General features: G+C 54.6%; 1 protein-coding gene across 3 annotated transcripts in view; it reads right to left on the minus strand.

Moving 5' to 3' along the window:
- MGAT3 (beta-1,4-mannosyl-glycoprotein 4-beta-N-acetylglucosaminyltransferase) overlaps positions 1-14,437 on the minus strand; it is a 29,110-nt gene extending 14,673 nt beyond the window's left edge. The window contains exon 1 of one of the 3 annotated variants that reach the window (XM_040559159.1): positions 10,907-14,437. The gene's annotated coding sequence lies outside the window, so the exon portion shown is untranslated. Of the gene's footprint in view, positions 1-1,807; positions 2,795-7,242; positions 7,522-10,906 lie in introns of those variants that run through there. The other 2 variants (XM_040559167.1, XM_040559175.1) reach the window with 2 other exon arrangements.
- Positions 14,438-20,417: the final 5,980 nt, after the last annotated feature.

Genomic DNA, 20,417 nt, shown 5'->3' on the forward strand with positions numbered 1-20,417 from the left:
TGTTCAACAGAAGGACAGACAGTGCGGTTTACTGCCACCACCTCTTGATTACAGGCCAAGTTCCTTTCCCCTTCCCTCCCCTTTCAGGTCTTCAATAACATAAACATTTATCTTGAACTCTGTTTCTGACAAATCAGCTGCCCGGCCACGCCAGAAATGAAGGAGAAGAGGAAGGCACTAAGAGCTAGTGTATAAACCCCCCATGAGAGTCAGTGGTGAAGAGGAAGGACGTGCAATGCAGAGCAGACCACAGCCATGTTCCAGTCACCAGGACCACCTAAGCAGGAGCAGGATTATCTCACCTGCATGGCACAGCAACCTGCCACCACAAGGCAGAGGGCCAAAGGGGATGAAGTGCATGCAGTACATGCAGCAATTCATCTTCGTGATGCTCCTCCGCTGCAAGAGCCTGAAAAAAAAAAAAAAAAGCCACCCCAATCCCCCTCTGCCTTCAACTGGTTGCTGTTTAGGGTTTAATAACTGAGAAATGATGGGAATTTCAGCTGTGCAGTTTGTACAGGTTGCTGCTCGATCACCTTGTCTTTCAAGTCAAGAGGTCCTGATGTTCTCTTGTAAAATCCGATGTGCCATGTCATGCCAAAGCTAAAAAAAATAAACTCTTTGGCAGGACAACATGGGCCTTCAAAAACTAAAAGCTCTCAAGCCTCCGAATATTTCAGAGAGCAGTGCTGATGATCCCTGCCCTAGATCCATTGCACAGCCCTGCAATTGAGTCAGGGACCAAATCCAAGGACTAGATTCACTGTCTCCAGCTTGACATCATCTCTTTGCTGCAAAGACAGCACTCTGAACTCAGGAAGCCCAAGCCACAGAGATGCTCAGCAGAACAACACACCTGAACGGTGCAGAAACCAAAACTGCATTTTTATTTTTTTGTTGTTTTCAACAGAAACATCTACGAGGTGGCTCAGCTGCACAAAGGCAGACAAACATGGGCAGAAAGGAAACCCACAGCACTTCCTCATCACGAAGTGAGCGAACCTGGATGCCTGACAAACTCCCCTTCCCTCCGCCCCCCCCAGCGCTCACGGGAAGCAAGAAGACTCTGTTCCAGAGCACAACTGCACTATAAATAATTCAAGAGACTACTAAATTATGCAAAAGCAATCCCATCGTCCCCCCCGGCCGGGCTGAACGCAGGTGTGGTCAACCCTTGCTCCAAAAGTTGCTGCTACACAGGGATTTCAAGGCCACAGAGGCTCTGTGCCAACAGCACATCTACCAGAACACGACGGCCGCCCGCTTACGGTCAGGCCTGCACCAAACAGCACGACGGGAGGTATTTGGGGACACCAGGCCGATGGGGAAACAGCAATTCCTTTGAGCCACCTCTTCTCCAGAGACCTCACATGGCCCCGGGGAAAAGCAGCAGCTCGTGTCCCCTCCAGGGGAGGCTGCGCGGTGCCACTTGCCCGTGCAGCGTTGGCACAACAAGGCAGAGAGGAGAGAGGGGCTGCCTTGGCAGGTGAAAAGGGAACTGAACATGCTCCGGGGGCAGCAAAGAGGAAACAGCTTTGCTAGCACAAATAACGCGTGGGGAAGGCTGAGCCAAAAGGCGGAATCCCCTCCCCGCTTTTCTGCCCCGCTCTTTTTGCCTGAGGGAGATGCTGCCTCCCTCAAAAATCGGGGCCAACGAGGTTTCCCCTTGGCAGTGGGGTCATTGATAACTGCGTGCTGATCACTCTGGGGTGCCGCTCTCCTGATTTACCCCGTGCAGCCAGCTCAGTGAGCTCAGGACCCCCTGGTACACAGCACCATCGCGGGCGAGCCCTTCCAAAGCCCCTACCTCTTCCAGCTCCCGCAGGCTCCGAGATGCGTCCGTGCCCAACATGCTCGGTCTGCACGGGCCTCTGTCCTCCTTTTCCCTGGCGCCCAGCTAGAAGCCTTCCTTCTGGCAGAGCACGAACCGAAAGCCCTGCCATAGCCCTCTCTTCAGCCTCAGCACAACCCGCTTAAAATCTCAGGGCTCCAGCTTACCTTCCCCTTCTCTCTTAAAGGGCTCAGCATCTAGGAGAGAGACTCCCTTTCCTGCCTGTTTGCCACGCTGTCTTGCTTGCTTTCTGTGCGGTTTCAGTATCTGAATGTCGAAACAGGGGATCCTAACGCAGATAAAGTCAGCACGGCAGATACCTGCGCTTAGATCACAGGTTTCACAGTTGCCGAAGACGTTATGCAGTGGGTTTCATTTGCATTAGGTCTCTCAACGTGCTTCAAACCCGCTTGCTGAGGCTTTGGTAGCATGCAAAACACACACAAGGCAACACCCCAAGACAAATATGACCCCAAATCCTTACAGGGATGACAAAGTCTGATTATGCTCGCTGACCCTGGCCCAATCTGCAAGGATTTGCACACCAAGGAAAAATGACAGGGTGCTGGGATTATAGATTAGGCAGCAGATCAAGGAGACGATAGCTGTGATGAGGACAGCAGGGTGCAAGCAGTGACTACAAGCTATCAATAACCCCTCAGGACCCGCAACCAGCCTGTGGGTATCCTTTAGGATTTCTGAGATGGCCGGCAGCAAAGCAAGGACAAGAAATGCCACGCTTCGGTCATCGCTCTCGTGCTCAGCCCCTGCCTGTGCTGCTCTGGACATGTCCCAGCTTTGTTCCTTGCCTCAGTTTCCCTAGGTGGGAAATGGGAGCAACACTTTTCTACCTCCAACTAACGGGCTTTTTTAATTAAGAGAAGCTTAACAGGCTCTTGGAAGGAAACCTTGTCATAAAAGGCAATGCACCAAGATGATCCTCAGCAAGAGGAGCTGCCCCCACTGCCTCTCCCCCCTCCCCCCCCCCCCCCCCCCCCCCCCCGGACAGTCACATCCACCTCTCCCACTGCTTGCAGGTTTTGCTTTAGAGGCTTCTGGCAGAGCTCAGTTTGCTCAGACGCCACAGTCACGGAGGATTTTTGCAAAAAGCCTATTTAGACACTGGCCCGGACACTCCCTTAGCTGGGGAAACAGGAAACGTTAACCGAGCTCATCAAGCTGCCTATTCAACTGCAGGGGGGGGATGTTATCTTGGTATGAAAGGCTGAGGCCCCCACAGCAAGCAGCTCAGGTGACTGTTGCTATCCTCAAGCAGAGAATAATCACTTCCTAAATCACGGCTCAAGAACAAGCCCTTGTTTTTTTGTAAGGCAGCCAGTTCCCTTCGTGCTTTTTCTTCCTGCAGCCCGCCTGGTGAGAGCTCAGAGCTGCACTCCCTTTCACCGGTCAGCTCTACCAGGCAAGTTTCTGAGCACAAGAACATACCCACCCTGGTCCAGGCATTTGGAGGTACCTGTTGCGCTCAGAAGCGGCTTGGGGAAAGTAAAGGGTTTGCACTGCAGGGAGCGCAAAGAAATCAGAAAAGGAAGGTGAAGAAATCGTGCTTCTCTCTTCCTGAGAGCTGCAAGCAGGGTCCATTTCAGAGGGATACAGGCACGGGGTGCTCTTGCACAGCCTACACCACTGCTCTGACATGCAGCATCTCTTCCTGCCTCTTCCAGGAGAAGGGGGAGCTCATCTCCGACTGCAGCTCTGCCCTGATCCCTGGGAGAAGCACCTGGTCCTGGCACCCCGTGCAGCACTGCTACTGCAGCACAGCCCAGCCCCAGCCCCACACTCCCCTAACCGTCCAAGTGCCCCCAAACCTGACCCAGAACCGCTCACAATCCAGGCTTAGCCCCGCCACGCAGCTCTGCTCAGGCTCCTCACGGCCAGCCTGCAGCACCAACCTGACAGCACGGCCCACATGTGCGCTGCAGATGTGTCACCACCTCCCCGAGAGCATCCAGGGTGGAAACACTTGGCATTCCTAGGATGCACCCCATGTCCCCTTGCATTGCACTGCCCCCTGCACACGCCTTCCCTAGATTTCAGACCCCACTGTTAAGCTTCATTGGAGTACCACAAGATGCCATCCTGTCATCGGAACAAATAGTGTGGCCTGACTTTGTCACACAACTGATGGGTGACAGTAGGGAAAAGCAGGTGGTGACAACTAGCCACACACTCTTACCTCTCCAGTCAGGGCTGATAACTTGAACCAGCCCTTCCGAGCACCTTATATTGACCTAAAGATGTGAAGAAGCCTCTTGTGCCAGCCAGTACCCCCCCGCCGCCCTCTCTGCCGGAGTTATTGTCAGCTGTACCAGCCTTCGTTAGCACCACCTCCTCCAGCTACGTCCCACTGATTGGGTCACGGATTCCAACAATGTACAAAGGGCTCATTTTAGAGCGAGCAACCCCACCTAAAACCTAAGCAGCCTTCAGAAAATAATGCTGGCCCAGCTCGCCCCATCTGTCCATCACCAAATTCCCTCGCTTCCTTCCTCCACCTTTACGATCCAGTGTACGAGGGGTGGGTGGGGGGGGGAAAAACACAAACATCAATTTTTTGATAGCAGGTGCACCTTAGAGATGCTATTCTCAAGACAGGAGGAAGCTCAGACACAACACACTGAAAACTCAGCTATAAACCCCGCCATGAGACAGAGCTTCTCTCTGCTTGCTGACAGGTCAAAGCAAGGGAGGGACAGATAGAGAGCTTGTCTGAACTACGGTGTCCTTCACGCAGTGAACACGCACAATAACACCCAAGCCTGCTGTCCTGACCAACTCCCAACTCCTGCACCCACGGCTGCTTATACATGCCAAATTTATTGCAGCCATAAACCCTACAAAAGGGCGGGTGTTCTCTTGTAAGCGTACCCAGCAGGACTGGTGTGCACCTAGCAAACACCCACCTAAGCCTGTCATGCAACCGTCCCTTGAAGACACGCAATACGCATGTGACGCCCATCTGGCAGGCCACGAAGTCACGCCGTATGCAACCACTTGTGCGTGGGAACGGGAGGGGAAGGATAAACACAAGGAGTACGGGAAACGCACAAGCACACAAACTTCACACGGACGTTCCCCAAGCAAACTCGCCAAAGACAGCGGCCACGCTCCTGGGGTACGTTAAGCGGGCTCTGCAACAGCAGAGCAGCCCCCAGACCTGCTATTCCCGTCCCCTGTTGGGCACGAGTGCTCTAGATAAACGACCGCAGTCGTGGCCATCTCCTGAAGTGCAAATACACCCACAATTTTCTACCTCCTCTCCTTGACCGCCTTGCTGAGGCGATCCTCACGCACCGCACAGCCAACTCGTTCTTTTCCCAAGCGTACCAACATCTGTGGGGAAGGACAGAGGGATGCTGCGGCTCAGGCCCCAAACCCCACCTGGTTCGGGCTCCCCACGCTCTGGGCACCTCAGAGCAAAGGGGTGCAGGCAGGCAGGCGAGGCAGCAGCTGGGCAACTGCACTTGGAGCGAGGCAAGAAAGCGCACCTGCAGCAAGTCCAAACCCCTCCCCTCTCCTAAGGATATAATTGCTGTATCCAAGGCATTAATAAACAAGCCGTGCAGGTATAACTGAGAGTCCTCACGGGGAGGGAATGTTATACCTCGCAGTGGATTGCTTACCACTGCTGCAAAATCACCCGAGGGCATAGAAGGGCCATAAATCTACGAGGGACTTTTATGACAACGCAGTGGCGGACTCCCAGCTTTGCTCCTGTCGGGCAGCTCGCGATGGCTTTCGTTCAAAGCCTGCTTTATATCGCTACGGGGAGCCTGCAGGCTCCCCAGGAATAGCTCACAGGACTGCTTCTCACTCAGATGATGTTCCCAGCACTACTACCGAGGCTGAAAATACAGCACAGGTGCTACGGCTGTGCTCAGGGAGCTTTGGAAACCGGAGGTGTGCTGGAGGGTGGGAAGCCCCTGGGTTTTCTACCCCCTCCAGGACAGCTCTTTGCTGTCCAAGGGTCAAGCAATGGTAGGTCCTGTGCAATTTCAGCTCTTTTTGGAGGAGCTGGCAGCAACTGGGACTTGCAAGTGACTCACAAGCCACGGGCTCCAGCTGGACTTGAACACCACTTCTGAGGGTGGGACCTACAGGTCACGGTAGCTGCTCTTTGAGAAGGGGGCCCAAAAAGTCCCCGCTGACTCACATCCTGCTGGGATGGGGCAAGCAGGAACAAGAGTAGGTGGGAATTTGAAATTCAGTTTGCACAGGGCTGGGGGTTCCTGGTGACTCAAGTCGTACTTGTTAGCAGCCGTGCCACGGAGTGTTTTCACGGGCTTGAACTTCCCACTCAAAGGGAGGGATTTGGCATTAACTGGAAGGCCATTCTCTGGGAGGGGTGGTGCTCGGCACCCACACTGAGCTGCCTGTGCGGGCTTCTCTCGTGGCCCGAGAGCTGCCCTGGGGTGGAGGAGAAGTGCAAGACCCCAGCTTCGACGCTGGGAAGGAGCAGTGCTCCCAGGCGAGGCTCATGGAAACACAGCCTGTGGAAACCCCCGGAGGAAAACCCCAGGATGAGGCACCGAGAGGTGCCTCTCTCCATCCCGCTCCCTCCCTTGCTGAGCTGTCTGAGCAAGTCCCGAGCCGCAGCAGATGCCGTGTTTCCAATCACCCTTGTCACGCTCGCCCGGGGAGCGAAACTCTCGCAAGGACAGAGCTGCGCCAGCCCGTGCCACTCCAGCGGGGACACGCAGCTCTTCCCAGCCCACAAACAACCCAACACGAGCTGGGAGGAATTGGGTGCCCGCATCCTTTCGCAGCCAGCTCTCATCCTGGGGGGCTCGTAGTGGGTCTGAGGCGGAGACGGAGCGGGGGGGAGATGGGGAGACGGAGCAGGGCCGCTGGATGCTGACCGCACGCTGTATTTGTCTGTGTGTTTTCCCTCCCACGCACGCACTCCTGTTACTCCTCGCTTGCTGCAGGCTTGGCACGCAGCCCCAGCCCGTGTCGTGCCCCCCCCGGCAGGCCGGGCCTGGGCTGCGGTGCCCCGGCCGGAGGCTGCCTCCGTCCCCGGCAGCTGCGGGCAGGGGGCCGGCGGCATCGCCTCCCTCCTCCCCACCGCCGCTGCTCCCTAGCGGGGGATGCTGGGATTATGGGGAGGGAGATGAGAAAGGGGGGGGGGGGAACATAAAAAAATAAGCAAAAAAAACCACGATAATATAAATAAATAAGGAGAAGGAAGGGGGGCGGGGGGGGGGCTCGGCGCTGCCCGCAGGGGATGACGCCGCAGCCACAACTCGCAGGTGGCGGCTGCGGGGAAAGGGGAGCGCTGGGGGGGGGGGGTCCCGCAGCCCCGGGGCAACTTCAGCGGGGAGGGTGCTCGCCCCCCGACCCCCCCCTCCCTGCTTCCCTTCCCTCCCTCGTCCCCCAGCCCCCCGCTCACTCACCCCCGCCCGGCGCAGCGTCGGTGCCCGCCGGGCCCCCGGCGGGGCGAGGCTGCCGCTCGCCCCCGGCCCCTCCGCCGCCCCCCGGCATGGCTCGGAGCCGGCCGCGGCGGAACGGGGCGAGGCGAGCCCGCAGCCCCCCGCCGCCTTCCTCCTCCTCCTCCTCCTCCTCCTCCTCGGAGGGAGCGGAGCGGAGCGGCCCGGCACCACCTCCTCCTTCTACCTCCTCCTCCCTCCGGCCGCGGGGAACGGCTAGGGCCGGGGATGCCGAGCCGAGCCGGGCTGCAGCAGCCCCTTTTGTGCCGCCCTCCCCGCCTGTCTCCTCCCCCGGCGCGCCCGACGGCCCCCCCCCCCCCGGGCTGCCGCCGCCCCCCGCTCCCCTCCCCCGGGGCAGCGGCCAGGCCGCCCCCCGCCTCCTTCCCCGCACAAAGGAGACCCCGAGGGGGGGCTTTCACCCCCGGGGGGGCTTCCCCAACCCACACCGAGATGCGGGGCAGCCCCTCAGGCCGGTCCCCCCCCCCTCCCTTTCCCAGCCCGGCGGTGCGGCAGCATCCCTCCCCGTGCGAGCGGAGGGAAGGAGCGCTCCTTGTTGTTTGTGTTTTTTTTGTTTGCTTTTTTTTTGTGTGTGTTTTTTTTGTTTGTTTGTTTTTTAATTTTCATTTATCATTTTTATGCAGGAGGCAAGGAGAAGTGGGGATGTGCGAGCTGCTTTGCCCGGCGACATGCAGGAAGTTTGCAGCGGTGCCAGAAATAGAGCCTGCGCCTGCACCCGAACCGCAAAAAAAAAAAAAAAAGCTGCCTTTTCTTAATTCGACTTTTTTTTTTTCCCTGCCTTCTTCCTCGTCAGGCCGATCCGTGGAAAGGGAAACAAAGGCAAGGAGAACCAAAACAAACTCGGCTGGGCAACACGGCTGCGAACTCGCCGAAAGGCAAGCGTGGGACCTCACCCCCTGCGACCGGGAGCTAACGAAAGGTCAAAAGGAAGCAGCGCCAGAGAACACCCTTCCTCGCAATTTGCTGGAAATTTAGAAAAACAGAGCCTCAAAAACAAAGCGGCGGTGCCAACGCCCCTCCAACCTGCCGGTTATCAGATGGGCGAGCTGGGGCTGCTTGGCGGGTGCAAGTGGCTCTCCAACCGCTGCCACCCGCTCCCGTGGGATCCCGACGGGGATCCGCAAGAGATGGCTGAGGAAGAAGAGGCGCCACGGCCCCATCTTCTGCCTGTCCTCGCCATCTTCCCCAGCCAGCACCAAGGAGTGGCCATCCTAATTTTAAGGCCAAGGTTGAGACGGTCTCAGAGCTCGCACAAAGAGATTGCAGAAGTGAAGGGGAATTTTCCCCTCCACAAACCCAGGTGGAAGGAGGGCTGCAGGCACCCGGGGGTGACCTGGCTTCAAAAGTGCCTCAGGAGCATTGCAGAAGGACTGCGGGAGAGGAGTGAGGACAGAGGAGGAAGACAGTGGTACAACAAGTGAAGTTCTCACCATATGAGAGAGATAATTTTGGGGCAGAACACCAATGCGAGTCCTTGAGGACCCTGAAAGGCTCCATCTCCGTGATGTTGGTGGGAACACACCTCAAAGACGACGACATCCCCATCTCTGGGACTGGGATGAGGTCTCTCATCTATGGGAGGATGCTCTCCAGGACAGCCAGGGGTCCCTAGCAGAAAGCTGGGCTTGGAGGGAGCCCTCAGCTCCCGCAGCCCCAGGGGAATTTGGCAGCCATGATTCAATTTGCGTCGGGTCCATGACAGCTTTTTTTTTGGGGGGGGAGGGCTGGCAAGCGATGGCATTAGCCTTGCTTGTGTAGGTGATTTCAGCTCTGGGAGCACAAATCCCGTTAGGGATGGGCAGCAATTTCCGATTCCTTTCCCCCAGCCAGCAAACGCCCATCACAGAAGAGGAGGTTGACACTGATGGGAAGAAAGCATTGCAGTTTCGGACCTCCTTAGCTTGCAGTACATTATCTCTTGCTTCAGATATTATTCCCTGAGCAGTTTGAAGACAGCCACTACTTTTACATGTTAATCAGAAAGAAAACTAAAGGGTTAACCCAGCGACTGCAAATATTCAGGAGCATCAGACCACAAATGGGAGCTAGAATAGCATCCCCGTGCAGAGAGGCAGCTGCAATACCACAGCTCCCCTGTCCTGTGACAAACAGTGTTTGCCACACCGAGCACTCCTAACTGCACAGCCAGGTCCCTCAGCCTCCCCGGGGCATCTGCACCTCTCTTACACCCTTGCAAAGACTTGGGGGGGGAGGAAATTTTATCCATTCCTTTCAACCTTTGTGTGGGGAAAGACAAGGTTTTGCTACTCTTACCCTGGACCAGAGCGATGCAGAAGTGGTGCAGTGTGGGCTGAAATACCACCACCAGTGCACCCGGGTACCCTGCATATTCTTTCCAAACCCGCGTGGGTCTGGGGTTGTGGACCCAGACAGCAGAAGTTGTATTTTTTATTATTTTTTTTTTATTATTTTAATGATCTTAGGTGCTTTGATGGCACCAGACCGAGGCTGTAGGCTTAGATGTAGCATCCAAGCGCCTCAACATTTTTAATTTATGTAGCCATCGTACCACCTCCAAAAGGTAAAAACCCCAAACCTTTGGCTCTGTTTTACATAAAAGGAACTGAGGATTAGAAAAGTTATATGATTTGCTGGAGACCAATCGGAGAGTCTGTGGTAGGGGAGAAATTTGACTGTGGGTCTCGAATTAGCAACCTAACCACTGCTGCCTCTGTAGTGTTTTCTCTCTGCTTTGCATACTTCAGACTGAGACATGCTGGACAAGCTCCCTCGGGATGAGGAGTCATTTTTAGCCCGATTTCTTACAGAAACGAAGCTCTCACGATCACGTTGTCTATCTGCCTGTCTATCAGCCGCCCACAATACGGTTTGAATCCACCGGCCAAGTCCAACCAAACCTGGCAGCGAGGAGGATATCTCTCAGCAAAGCGACTCGGATGAGCTCTCCAACAAGCGGGAAGAGGGCGAGAATGCAGAGCGTGCCCTGTGTGCTCGCTTCCTGCCCCTCTCCTGCTGGGGAGAGAGGGATTGAGCTCTGGGCACGATGTTTGGGGCCAGGAAGGGAGCTGCAGGGACATCCCGGGGGTGCAGCGAGCCCAGCCACGAAGGTGGCAGAAACCTCTCACCCCACACTCGCAGAGCAACTTCTGCTCTTCGCGTTCCCTAACCCCCGGCGGCTGCTCCTGGGGGAAGAAGCCGATTACCATATTGCAATGAGTTAACCTTAAATGGTCTAAAATCCAAACCTCTACATGCAAATGAATTCCGATGGGTTAAGCAAGATAAAACACCGCCCAGCCACAGCTGAGCCTCAGCCCAGCTCATTTGCTACCCAAGAAACTTGTGTGCTCGCGACTGAAGGCAGCGTGCACTCCTCGGCGATGCAGTCAGCCCCGCAAATATTTGTGCCTCCCCCAGCCCCGTGCTAGAGCCTAGCCAGGTGCAAGGCTTTGAAGGCAAAGCCTTTTCATGTGTGTTTTCAGATTTCGGTGGGCCTGTTTTCTTTCTTCTTGGGCAACGCTAAAGGTGGGAGGCGTGGGCGAGCTCCTCCGGGCAGGGTGTCGGGTGGGTGCTGGGCTTTAATCCCCAGCCCCACTGCTAAACCCCCACAGGGTCTACCCCTAGGACGTACCAGCTAGAGGCAGGAGGACAGGCGCTTCTCCATCACTTGTCGGGACGCCTGGTGCCCATCCGAGGGGCTGTTCCTTGCTGGTACAGGCGTGGGTGACTCCGCATGTCCCTTTGCGAAGGGGAACTAACTATAAATGCTTCCTGCTCCGCCGCTGTTATGCGATCTTTTTCCACCATGTGGCCATTGCTGATAAGTGGTTCTTGGGCTCCCTGCGCGCAAGGAGTTTGACATTTGGTTAACTCCTTCGCACTGAGCTACAGAGCCCGGGTAATGGCCGCGGAGCCCAACTTTCGCTGATGCCCTTTCTGCAGAAAATCACCAAAAGGTCATCTTGGTTTCCCCCTTTGGGATCCCAGCCCTTTTAACGCCTTTTTGAGCCCGACTCCACAAACAAAGTCCCCCTTTGAGCCAAGCGCTCCTGAAATCTGATGCCCTTGTTCGTTTTGCGCTGCTGGTGGCAGGGAGGAAAACAACAAAGTGACATTTCTGTCATTGGTCACCAAGCCAGCAGGGTAAGACAAGGATATTTATCTCTTCCTTGAGTGCTCTGAGGCCTCCGATCTAAAAAAATTACAGTTGCTGGCAATCACCATTCCTAGCAATCAGGCTATAGCAGAGACAAGGGGAAGATGAACAAACACCCTGATAGAAATACTCAGGGACCAACACTAATAACAGGATCCACCCAGAAATGATGCCTTGTGTGCAACAGAAACAACAACAACAAAAAAAATGCCTTTAAACTTGCGCTGCTGTTAAGTAACATAAAACTTTGCCAGATAAGGATTGTTTGCTCTCACTTAGGGGTTTCTGGCAGCCCTGCTCCCTGGATTATTTCCTGAAATGCATTTGGTTTTTTGTTTGTTTGTTTCGTTTTTCTTTTTCAGCTGACGATCTTAAAGGCAAAGCGATTTTCAGCATGGGCTCGTACCACCGGGTCATGCTAGGCAGCACAAATAATCCCATCCGTGGCGAGGGCACTTTATCACAACATAGGAGGGGAAAACCCAAGTGTGTGTGCTTGGGCCAGCTCATCTGCTTCCACGTTGTCTTCTCGCTGGGATTTGCCCCATCTCCTTCTGTCTGAACTCCCCCAGCCACTTGCCAGGCGAGAAGCACCTCCTTCCCCCACAGGCCTGTCCAGCCTGGTGGCAGCTGCATGCTTGGGGACACCGAGGTGTGGCTCAGAGCCCCCGTGCTGGCATGGGAGGGAAGGAGAAGGACAACTGGGCTCTTCTGGGGCCATCCAAGAGCTGCTGATGCCGGCCAGGTCCAACACCCACGGAGGAAGAGAAGCCCCGGGGTCCGGTGCCCACCTCAGCGCTGCACCACAGCCTCCCCGGGAAGGCGTGAGGCCCAGGTCCCTGAGGCAGATCTCACATGTGGGCCTGCCACGGGGCCGTTCAGCTGCAAACCCAACGAAAGCAGCGCGCTCGGGCGGCTCTCAGAGGGTTGCAGCAAGCGGGTGAGAAACCGCTGAAGGGAGAAACGTCAGGAAGCTCGCGGTGGCCTCGGCGAGGCACAAGAAGATTTAACTCTTTGGTGGGCTTCAAGTGCTCACCAGCAGCATCAAAGCTTAGCTATCAAGGTTACCCCTGTGTAGGAAGCAGAGCAGGAGGGGGGATTTTCAGCCCGATGAGTTAAAATGCTGCCAATCGAATGCGCTTCCACTCGGGTCAGATCGATTTCCCCGGCCCCTGTGACTGATACAAGCATGTCCAGCTGAGGAATTGCAAAGAAAACAGGCTTGAAACCAATTTCATTGCAGCCGGCACCAGCTGCGTGCGTTGATAAGGCCTCTGATAACACTGCGGAGGGGAGTTATCGATGTCGGACAGGGTTTTCTCATAGCTACGGCTCTGGCTGGAGGCAGGTACCAGAGAGTGCTTCCAGTGCCCAAAAACCATCCCTTGCAACAGCGACCGGCTGGGGCAGCCTGGGGCTGGGGCAGTGTGCTGGCGAGCTGTTTGCCATCTTATTTTATTGCTCTTTTCTGAAGTGCCTGTGAGATGCGGAGGCTTATCAGAGCACCCCAGAGATACCACTTCAGACAGTGACAGGCACTTGCGGGATCAGCATCAGCAGCACAGCCACGAGTCAGGTTTCCTGGGGATGTGTCTGGGACAGGCGTGAGAGCCATCAGCGTTCGGCCTCTTCTTTGGCAAAATTTGGCTATGTTAGCTTAACCGTGGTGCTTGCTCCAGCTGCACTGGCTGAACTGCCCAGGCTCGGTTCATCCAGGCTCATTAATCTAATGAAGCTATTAAACCCTGCTCGGAGTGACAGCTTATTGCAGGGCCAATGCAGTTACGCTGCGGCGAGCTGCTCGCCCTGCCCAGCGCCTGGGCACGCTCCTGGGGGGCTGCAGCTTGCCGGGGAGCTGCGGTGCTCACAGAGCCCTCGCCAAGATTTACCCATCTTTGGAGCTGGGAAGGATTCCCAGAAACACGAAATTAGGAAGCAAACAGAGAGCTGGAAAGGAAATGACACCTAAAGGTCTGATCGCATCTTCTCCGCCTGCAGCTGAGCAGATTTAAAAGGTAACCCAGCCCAGCTACCTGTCGCCACCACGCTCCCCGCCAGCAGCTTCAGCCTCCTGAGCACTTCCAAAATATCTGGCTCAGTGCCGTACGCATCCTCTCCATCACCTGTTCTGCTCATGAGAGCTGGCTTAACTTTGTCTGTTTCCTTCACCCAGCTCGTGCTGCCTGCAACGGTGACAAAGTCCTGCAGGTCAGGGGAGCGGGAGGATGCGCTGACGTTGTGCTGGCAGCAGATCGCATCCTGCGGGGTCAATTAGCCTTGCAAAAAAGGTTTCAGCAGGTATGTGTGCCCCAAAATGCAAGGCAAGGGAGCAAAAAGGGGATGAGGCCTTCCTGGAAGTGCACGAGGAGGGCATGGAGGGAACATTGTCCCGACCGGTGCCAGAGCAGAAGAGGGGTCGGTGTTGTCTCCGGATGCGGCACAGTGAAACTTTAGCTCCAGGCCATTCCTATTTGTCTTTGCTCCTTGCATGTTGTGAATAGATATTAGCTCAAGCTCAATGGGCTCCACGCAGGTCTTGGAGCCAGATGATTCAAGCTGGGATTTGTTCCACATCTTGGTTTTCGCGTGTTTTCTTTAGCTGCATTTTAATTGTGGGGTTTTCCTTTTAGTTTGGTGAGCCATACGACGCGGGTACCATTCCTTGCAACCATAAATATCCCAAATAAATGCTGTTCTCTGATTATGCGAGGGGAAAGAGGAAGTGCCCTACAACATAATAGGTTAGGTTTTTATCATAGCTCCTCGCCTGGAAAGCCATTGGGAACGTGTCCACACAAAATGCTAGTCTGGTGCTAGTCTGGAAAACAGTGTACAATGCCAGCAGAGCGTAACACAGTTAAACAAAGCTGGGCTTGAGTTTAGATCACCTTCATTTCCACCTTGAGCCAACAAACCTCTACTCTGAATGCAGCTGAGCTCAAGCCCAGCTTGGGAAGGGAAACAAAATTCTCCTTGCTTACATAGCTGCCTGAATTTCTGCAGGTCAGTCCCAACAGGCTGCAGTAACCCACGGGCTGCTCTCTACATCCTGAGCCGCAGGAGGCCAGGAAGAGGCTGGTGGCTGAAAATGAGGTGGTCTGATTGTATGTGGACCCATCAAACCTCAGGCAATCGATCGCTGCTTCCTGCTGCTCCGTGCCCCATGTGTTCGACAGCTTTGTGCTGCAGTGTTCGCGTTTGGTCATGGAGCAGGAGAGGGCTGGTGGGGACCTCCAAGGGGGTATTTGGAGGAGAACCCCAAAAACAGCCCTGTAGGACTTCTAGGAGGGACAGCTTTGACCCCCCACTCCCAGCTGCTGCTACCTCCCTCCCCCAGATTTATTTGGAGCAGGTGGCTGCGGGCAGCCCCATAGCACAGGCACCCTAGACCTCCTGAGATGGGGCTCTGCCCCCCCAGCCTGCCATGCCCACGTCATTCTGCTGGATAGCTGCAGGCAGCAAATTTGAGCAGTGTCCCCATGCCAATTTAAATAAATAAGTGACTCCGAATGCTTTGCCTGGCATCTCATTCAGCCACTCAAGCATCAAATACCTCCGGGATTCTTTGGGTCTTAATTTGCAGAGCTATTTCCCTTCTGAGCGCTCTTTTATTTTCCTTTTTGCTTATTTAAACCTGTTTTTCCTGTGGTGAGCGATCTTTGTGGGTGAAAGGAGGCAGGGATGGTGGAAGGGCTTCCCTCCAGGTTTAAGAGGGACCGGAGGACTCTAGTGAAAAAAAGTCTTTGCTGGCTGCTGGTTCCCCAGCCGTGGCTGCTGGAGATGAGTGTGGGTCCGAAATACCACAGATGCCTCAAGGACAGAACAAGCTCAGGCCTGAAGGAGTTGCCTTTAACATCAACATGAGCCGGGAAGGAGGGCGAGGGGGTGACATGCAGCACCCCTGCTCTGCCCTTCCTGCTTCTCAGGGTGCTTCAGAGCATGGGGTCTGCAAAGAAACCCCTGGAGTGGCCACCGAGGTACCTCAGAGGCTGCAAGAGCCAAACACAAATGGAAAAGGAGCTGGTGTTATTTTCTTCTTATTTTAAGCCAAAGATGAGAATACTGAGGGATCTGATTCGTGGTATTTGAACACCTGGGAGTGATACACAGCAGAGCCTTCTCGGAGGCACGAGATCTTTGCTGCATGTAATCTAAAACAAATGTCTCCCCAGCCAATCTCTAATCAAGGCCTTACGGAGCACTGAATAAATATAGGGGCTTAACTAAATTAGCGAGATTCATGGTGGTGGTGGATTTATGGCTCCTCATTCCACCCACATACCCCTTACGCAGACCTTCCTCACTTCCCTCCAGGTATCTGCTTAACGCAGTGGCCTGGCGTGGTGTTTTGCAGGTATTTGATAATAAGCAACAATGCTTTGGGGCAGGACACGTGCACAGGCTCAAGCTCCTGCAAGCTTGTCCCAGTCAACCCGCGAAATAACCGAGAGCACTTCTTCAAGCACAGTTCCCTTTTTCTCATGCTAGCGCCCGTTGTGGTTTTGCACTGTGCTTTTGCGTGCAGCAGCTCCGCTCCTGCAAGGCTGCAGCAGCTTTTGCACGGGTACAGGAGGGACGAGGCAAGCAGAGGCACTGCGCCAGCCTCCCTCCCGAGGGTGCCTGCTCTCTCTCTAGCAGCATTCACCATGGTCAACGTTTTGCACATCAGCCAGACCGTAAATAAACGGTTTGGCCTCGTGCTTTAGATGTGCTCGGTAAAAGCAGCATGAGCTTTGCTGCATCCCTTCAGCTCCTCCCTATTCCTGCCAGCTCTGCAGCCTCCCCTGCCTGGGGAAGGGAGCGGTGGGAAGAGAGCACGGCCACCTCAGTGAAGAGATGGACTTGTGCATGGAGAGATCAGGGGCCAGGCTGTTTGGATAGCCCAGCTCAGCAGGGATTTCCCAATGCAGGCTGTCAAATGCCGGGTGTCCCAGCAAACCCTCTGTTTTCGATGCCCATTACGTTTTCCTAACATTTTTTGGGTTGTCCCCACCGCATCCACATGGTGTATCTGGCTTTTGTGCTATCTCCTGCCCACATCCATGTCCTGTTTGATGGGGTTTAATGAACAAACCCTCTAAGGAGGCTGTGGTGACCATGGTGTGGCTCCCAGCACTGCTCTCAAGCACGGGGACTTCACCAGCCCCAGCAGCGAGGCAGCCCACGGCGGCTCCCTTTGCCATCCCCCTTTGAACTCATCTGTGAGGGTGCCAAGGCTCAACTAGATATTTAGTTCCCTGGCACTTACTTAGGCCCCCGTGCCCTAAATAGCACTCAGCAGTCATTTATCATTGCAGGCTGGGTTCTCCAGGCAGCGTGCTTTTGCGTGCTAGTATTTACAGCCGAGCCAATTTTAATTTTTTTTTTCAGAAATACCGAAATAGTTATGCTCTCTGCTGAAATACCCCATCGAAGCTGCCACGCTCTGTGGTTCAATAAACATCGGCCACCTCACGAACGAAGTTTGTCACAACATATTCTCTTCTCATCCCCTGGATCTGCTCTAGCTGTGGCTGCTCTTCTGGAAACCACCCTCATTTCTCTGCTACGAAGCGCCCGGGTCGCGCAGCTGGCCTTCGCTTTGGATGCAGAGCCGGGCACCGTCCCCTCCTGCAGGAATCGCAGCCCCGCTGCGATGCCTGGATGGAGAAATTGCTCTAATTAGAGGCGAGCGAAGCGCTCCTCCCGCTCGGAGAGCTGCAGGTCCCCGGCCTACTTAAGGCCCGGTGTAAGGCCATTAGCACGACAGCGCGTCTCCCCAGAACCGCGCGCTTGGCGGGCTGCCCGTCGGCTGCGGCCGGGCCGCGGGGAGGTGCCAAGCACACTAATTAACGCCCGTGTCGTGGTGGTGCTGGCAGCAAGCCGCAAACGGGAGGCACGCCGGGCTCTGCCCTCCTTGACTCCCTCCACGGGCACCGGTGAAGGCCCCTCGGTGCCACAAGGCCTCAGGGCCGCGGTGACCTGCTGAAAAGCAGTGACCCCCAGTGAAGGGCACCTGGTGATACTAAAAATTCAACTAAATCACTGGATGCGGCACCTTGCCTGGGTCAGGGTGCTGTGTCTGCCTGGCTTTCCCCATGCCCACTTGGGCTGCAGCTCTGCGAGCAGGCAGCGGCCTCACCGGGGCGAGCCGCAGCAGGGGTGCCGCCACCTCCCTCGTGTGCCGAGCGGGTGCAGCGGCAGCCAAAAGCTGCCTTATTAGGTCTTAATTACCTCCTTGCCATCCGAAATTCTTAAATTTGCCACTAAAGGCAGATAGGAGTAAAAATGTCACACTTTTGCAGCTCAGATATTTGCAGCCATGAATAATACACTCGCACACTCATTTACTAATGGATACACTTCTCTTCTAATTTCTTTTCCCCTCCAGACATTTGCAGAAGCTCTTTTCATTCCCACCACACCTTTAGCTAGCAGTAAGCCATTCTGTTTTGTTGCTCTTATCTCTTCCCTGAAAGCTTTTATTGACTGCCTGTTGTTTTTTTCTCTTCACCTTTTCCATTTCCCATACAGTCTATTTTTTTTTCAAGTCTTCAGATCTGCAAGAACTCCCTTGCGAAGTTATTTTGGAGATTTCTCTCTGCAGCAGCTGAGAGCTAATGATGGGAGCAAGGAGGAAAAGCAGAGCTGGCTCCAGAATCTGGTGGGACTGGGGGGGGTGTCAATAAATTCACCTTGGCGGTGATGGATGTGCCACGTTTTCTGCCACTTCTCTGAGCACACCCACAGCCAGAACAGGACTCAGGCATTGAGGAGGACAGGAGAAGACCATGACTGAGAGCAGCACCTACCTGCTTTGCTTCCACTGCCAGTTGGCTGGAGCAAGGGACTTTCCAAAGCGCTGATGCACAAAACCGCCAACAGCTCAGCTTTGATCCCTCTGCTTTGAAGGAAGCCCTGAACTTGCCAAAGCGACCAGCTCCCACCAGAGGTCGGAGGCAGCCTCCTTTGCCTGATTTCTCTCCTGCGGGTAGCTCTGTGCTGCGTGTTAGGAAGTGCTTGGCCACCTCTAGGAACCTGGGTTTGGATGGCTGGGCTGGTGGTGGCTTTTGGAAACCAACCACAGCAACCATCTGAGATGTTTTGGTGGCTGTTTGCCACCTGAACACCACAATAACCAGCAGGGCTTCTTGCAGCAGCGCTTCCCTGGCTCCCAAATGGAGATGCGTGGGGTTGGCAGCCCCACTCCCAACTCACACCAGTCAAACCCAGCATGTCCCAAAGGTGTTTGGTGACTCGTGTCAAATCGTGGAAATCAAAGCAGCTGCTTCTTGCTCCTCAGAAAGGAGCTGGTGTCACTCCCCACCACCACTTGGCTTTTGCAAGGCTCAAAAAAGCTCTTTGCCCAGCTCAAGCAAAACCAGCAGAAGAAACGCAGGATTTCTAGGTCATGCTGTTCTTGGGAGATGAGGCAGAAAGCAGGTTAGGAGACTCTCCAAACACCTCGCAGAGAGGAGGACAGGGCCAAGCATCATGGCCCAGAAGTCCAAGCCCTCTCCAACGCATCTCAGAAACACCTTGCCCAAGCTGCCTCCTGCTGTGGCCAAGTCCCCTCGCGCAGGGCTCCTGCTGCTGGCAGCCCAGCCGGCCTGTGGTTAAACCGATGCTCAATTTGGGGGAAGCAGAGAGGTTTAGATTTGCCTCCGAGCAAGAAGCCGCAGTGCTGCACCTGCCCTCCCCGCCCCGGCTCCCCTCGCCGCTCTGCGAAGCCTTCCCAGCCTTTTGCTTTCCACGCTCCACTGGCGTCTAATCCTGCGTGCAGGAGCCCTCGTGCTTCCTGCGCTTGTTCCTCCTGGGCATCTGCTTTCTCTTCCATTCTGCCTGCCCGTTCAGCAGCCTGAACTCGGTTACTCTAATCCCTCCATCTTCAGTCGTGTTCTCAGCTTCACATAATAAATATTAACAGCTTACACGTACCTTGGGGTTCTTATGCAAGGACTCCAAATAGCTTTATGGTTCGGATGCACATGGGGATCACTTTATTCACTAGCAAAATACAGCCACCGATGAGACAGCAGTTGTTTAGCAACCTACAGCAACAACACACAATAGTTAAGATGGGAAGTGAAGATAAATATCGCATCCATTTGAAACTCCAGGAGGGGATTGGAGTTGGCAGAATATAAGTGCTCGCATTGAATTTTAGCCAGAATACTCCGAATAGCATTCCTACGCTTACAGTGAGAACTAGAGGATTTAAAATACCTAACCCATCCCCAGTGGTTTATTTACAACTCTTGTTAACAGTGCTGACATTTTAGAGATGCTCTTAACTAGAGAAAGGTGAGTTACTCAAGTAATGAACTGCACGGAATTACTCTAAAGCCCTTCCTCAGAATTTCTATGGAAGGAGCAATCAGATTATTATGTACAATCAATAACTATCTATTAGCTAGGGAATTAAATTTATATATTTCAGGCAGTTTCTCCCTTCAGTTACAACTATCTCTATCCCACAACAACAGAAAGCCAATGACTACATGTTTTTTTTTCAGCTGTGCCACGAGAACTTCTACTCTCTCCTGACACTCAAAAGCTGAATGTGGTGAAAGGAAAAAGGGGAGAGGGCAGAGAAACACTTTTCTTCCTCCCCAGAGCATGGCAGTCAAGGGGCAGGGGCTCTGGGCAAGGACCCCGCATCCTCACGTGGAAGCAAGGAGGGATGGAAAATTGCAGATGAGAAAGATGCAGATGGGAGCTACCCCATCACCTACGCCAGCACATCCACCTGGCAAGGTGGTAACAGCATTTTGGGGATGAGCAAGCTAAAAGGAGGCTTTTGGGGATGGCTTTCGGGATGGAGGCATTGCTTTGGCTCCAGAGCAACATAAGCCCCAGCCCCCTAGCGAAACCAGCCCCTGACATGACCTCCTCTTTCCGGAGGTCTGCAGGAAGCTCCTTGTGCTACGTAGCTGCACTGGCTTTGTCCCTTTCTGCCCAGAATTTGAAATTTCTAGTGGTTTTGAATTTCATCACCCTGCAGAAA

The sequence above is a fragment of the Cygnus olor genome, chromosome 1 (genome assembly GCF_009769625.2).
Source record: "Cygnus olor isolate bCygOlo1 chromosome 1, bCygOlo1.pri.v2, whole genome shotgun sequence".
NCBI classification, from domain to species: Eukaryota; Metazoa; Chordata; class Aves; order Anseriformes; family Anatidae; genus Cygnus; species Cygnus olor.